This window comes from Mus caroli, chromosome 3, assembly GCF_900094665.2.
Source record: "Mus caroli chromosome 3, CAROLI_EIJ_v1.1, whole genome shotgun sequence".
Classification (NCBI taxonomy): Eukaryota; Metazoa; Chordata; class Mammalia; order Rodentia; family Muridae; genus Mus; species Mus caroli.
The window spans coordinates 1,765,388-1,769,975 of NC_034572.1; the positions used below are offsets into that span (position 1 = coordinate 1,765,388).

Genomic DNA, 4,588 nt, shown 5'->3' on the forward strand with positions numbered 1-4,588 from the left:
TTCCATCTTACTTACTGCAATCTCAACTATGGAAATGGTAACCAAAGCTGGATGTGATGTTTCTTTTCTTCCAGTTCTAGCATCTTCTTGCCAAGCCTTCTAGAGCTAGAGTGCTTGTAATTTCCTCTGTGCAGAGCCCGGCAGGCTCGTCAGCAGCCTAAATAAACATAATAGATGCAAGGGATTTCTGGAGATTTATAGGTTTAGTTGTTCTGTAGTGTACAGCCTGCCTGTCTGCGCTCACACAGGCCACATGTGGACTCTGTGAATTGAAACTGCTATAATGGAGCATCACTTACTCCTTGTTAATAGTAAGGTTTGGTAACAAAAGGGGTTTGGGGTGAGGGTATTCAAAAGATTCCATTGCAATTGAAATGCAAAATAGATGAAAAGAAATAATGAATACTTGAAATCTTCCATTTTTAATTTGGGAATTTGATGTAATTTCTTCTCCTCGATTGAGAATATGGAATTTTTTTTTATCTTTCTGTGCTTTCATACTCTTATCTACTTCCAATGTGTGATGCTGAGTTGAGAAACAGCTGGATGTCTGTAGGAAACATCCCAGCAATGTCAGGCAACTTCTAATACAGACTATTGACACTGCTGACATTTGGCGTAATGTACTGCCAAAAAGGAAATGAAAAAGTACAAGCCATTATCCTAAAGCCCATCTGTTTATGAAAACAGTTCATTTTACATCACTTTGTTAAGCATAGACGTGACCCCTGGGTGAAGGTCAGAGTATGCCTCTCACAAAATTTCAGCAGTTTCATTACTTATTAAAATGACCCTTTATCTTTTTCAAGGGCGTCATTGACATTAATTAAGGCACAAGAGTTCAAAATATTTTTCAATGCTACGCATTCCTCTACATCACTTGCATCTTGTTAGAAGGGGCACAAATAGCATTAGAGGAGCCCAGAAAGATGTTGTCTTCCTGCCTTTGTTCTTCAGTACCTGTCCTATGGAAGGGCTTCGCATTGTAGATGAATTTCTGAAATGACACCCCTTTAAAGAACTCACATAAACAATATGAATCTTACAGAGATAATTATTATTAAGGACATTACATTTACCTGACTCTTCTACCAACTAGTAGAAAGGAAGACTTTTATTAAAGGTATATCTTAATGAAAGCTCATCTAACTTTGGAAAAGAACACACCTAAAGTGTTTCTCAATGCATTTAAACTGTCTTTGTCTGTTTTGTTTCTCCTGAATGATGGAACATCAGGACAATAACAATGGCTTGATTCTTAACATTGCAATGCTAGTCATTTATATTTAAGCATTAGAAAGAAAGTAGATGATAATATTCCCTTTTTATAACAGTGTTTCACTTCTCTTTATTTATAGCAATGAAAGGTTTATTCACCATGTCCTTATATAATATTCAGAGTCTATGCATAGTCATGATAGAATCTTTTACTACCATGGCAAAAATAACATACTTCAAAATCTACTATAAATTATCCATTATTGAAACACATTTAGTTATTAATGAAAGCAAGACATTGCCCTGAAGTAAAAGGGCTTTACAATTTTGTAATATTTTAAAAGAAAATAAACAACAACTTCTCTGACTCAAACTCCAAGAGCCTGCCTGTTCTCAGGATGACAGCAACACATAAAAATATTTCAAATTTTCAAATTCAGCATCTGGGTATTCTCCATTGCTATAATCATATGGACAGCTCATGTGCTGTTATGCTCATGGGGATTTATTCCTTAGTAATTCCCCTTTATCCTTGAATATAATATATAGAAGATGAAATAATATAATGGTGATAACCAAGCTTCTAAACACACGAATCTCTTATTAGTATAGTATTCTTCTTACTATTTCTTCTGTACCTGCTATTAAAATAAATGTTCATATGCTATTAATATTAATTTAGGTGTCATGCCAACACCAGACCCTAATATATGTAAACAATATTTTTTACCATAATAAAAAAGCAGTCATGTGTGAGGTTTAATATACATCTGAATCTTTCATGTCAATGGACTAGCCCTAGCTGAAGGGCTAATGTACAGTCTACCACTTTTTCTCTATCTCACACAATAACATAGAGAGTTCCAGCTCCACTCTTTAATTACATTGAGGGCAGTAAAAAACAATACAACACAGTACTGCTGGTTTACTGTTAGAGTTAAAGTCTATGACATATAAATACCTGAGCCATCTGTAATTAGCAAAACAACCATCCTTCATATATTCTTTCTTAAGCATACTGAGAATTTTTCTCCAAAAAAAAGTTAAGTGAAATTTTAATATTTTACTGTATCAAAACACTAAAATGGATTTAGTCTGTAATTTCTAGCCTATTAGAATTAAAACAGAATGTGACAATAAATATTCTAATTATGCTACCTTAATGTATTTACTTGGTCTGAGATGAGAGACTATTTCTATTGAAAACTCAACAAATTAAAATGTGTAGTAAATTAACCATAGTTAATGTTAATTTGCTCTCATCATTTGTAATAAGTATAATGTTAATACTACCTTTCATCTAGACACAATTTGATGAAATATTAATGTTTTGTTTGTTCAAACTAACCAAATTTTTAATCATCATAACAAAAAATATTGAATTTTGTTTACAAAAAATTTCAAGGGAAAGTTGTTTCTCATTAAAGTAGTTTTCTGTAATGAAGAGTATTGGAATATTTATGCTGCACTACCATATTAAATCCCATATTTTTATTTACATAGATTAACACCTGCATAGTTGACAAGTCTATATCTTAAAATTATTTGTAGTAATTAAGATATTTTGAAAATATTTTATAAATATTTTTACAGAACATAAGCTTGCATTTTCTACTACGAGCATCCAGTATAAACTAAAATAAATGAAATTACCATAGAAATGATCACAATGCGGTCAACAGATGTGGAGAAATGAGGCAGTTTTTCAGGATTTAGAATAAGATGCCATGGTTTTATCAATTATGTAGAGAGTTCTGAGGCAAGTGAGTGTTTGGCTTGCATGGTCTCTACTTTCTCTGTACATATCCCTCAGTATTGAAGAAATGTCCATGCAGATTTTGACCGAGTCTGAATTGATTTGCCAAAAATAATAACAGAAGCAAATATACATACATACATACATACATACATACATATATACATATAAAACATTTCCATGATGACTACCCCTCTCCCATCATTGGGCCATTGGGAATCAGTGTCAAAATTCTGGTTGGCATTCTGTTTCCTCACTACCCTCTTCACGAGAGAAAGCTACAAATATCATTTACAACATGTGAATGTGTAACATATGACTTGAAGTCAGCTATTTGGTCACCACAAATTCACTGTTAAAGCAATACATAGAAAGGTTGGTATGAGATACTTAGAAACAGAGAATGAAGAAATGTGATATGATAAATAAATATATCAAACATGTCAAATTTATAAATATTGCTATATTTAAAATGATGCTTTTTAGAATCCAGCTTTTGTTTTAATAACCCCTGGAAACTAATTTGTATAAAATAGGAAATATGTAGGCTAAAAGTATATCCTCCCAGCTAAATGGCATGCAGGGATAGATCTAAGACCCTTAGTGCCTGAAGGAAAGCACTCTAATACTGAGTTATATCCCCAGGCCCCCACTGTGTTTTTATGTAAGATAGAAAAGTGTTTTAATTTAAGATATGGTAATTAAAACATTGTTACAAAATTTGACATAACATTACCAGATATGAAAGTTCTGTCATGGATCATGAACTTCAGTGTGGAAATCAAAAACCTCAGGGAAACACATAATTCATGATATTTGAATGTAAAAATTCAGAACTATGTTTACATGATAGAGTACAGCTCAAGGCACAAGATTTATTGGCAGTCACCAGTCATAGCATGATTGCTTGTAATTTAATGGAAAAATCCAATGACCAATATATTTATTTTGCCATAAATCAAATGTATTAACTTGGGGTTATAAGTATCTTTTGTGTTTTTAATTCAGCAAAAATTAAATGACTTTTTATTGGCATGCCATTGTATAAAGTCCAATCCCAAAACTCTCTTTGAATTTCAGTTTACATTTCATATACAGCTTAAAGTTGGTGAATGTATGACTATAATCAAATGTCATAAGATGAACTAGAAACAAGGTGATGGGGTCCTATACAAAGTGACTTATATTAAATCCGATGCAAAATGGAGGGCATCAGGATATAAGAACTTGAGGTGTGGGCAAGATTTCGGCATTGAGAGAAGGATGTGAGGTAGTGAGCCTCCAGTGTTAAGATTGGTAAGCAAAGGCTTTGAGTTTGAAAAGCTCTGGGTACGCTGGGAAGAGAAGGAGTACAGTTTAAATAAAACATTGGGTGTGTGAATAGAAAGTATGAAGGAAGCCCAGGAAAAGGTCATTAATTATTAACAATGATGATATGCTGCTAGTAGACCTTTCCTAAATATGGTGTGTTGATGGCAATGTTTTTTTTTTGATTTTTAATATTTTTATTACATATTTCCCTCAATTACATTTCCAATGCTATCCCAAAAGTCCCCCATAGCGCCCCCCACTTCCCTACCCACCCATTCCCATTCTTTTGGCCCTGGCATTCCC

General features: G+C 33.2%; 1 protein-coding gene across 4 annotated transcripts in view; it reads left to right on the forward strand.

The window, feature by feature from the left end:
* Zfhx4 (zinc finger homeobox 4) overlaps positions 1–4,588 on the forward strand; it is a 199,735-nt gene that overhangs the window by 115,238 nt on the left and 79,909 nt on the right. The window lies entirely within an intron of this gene.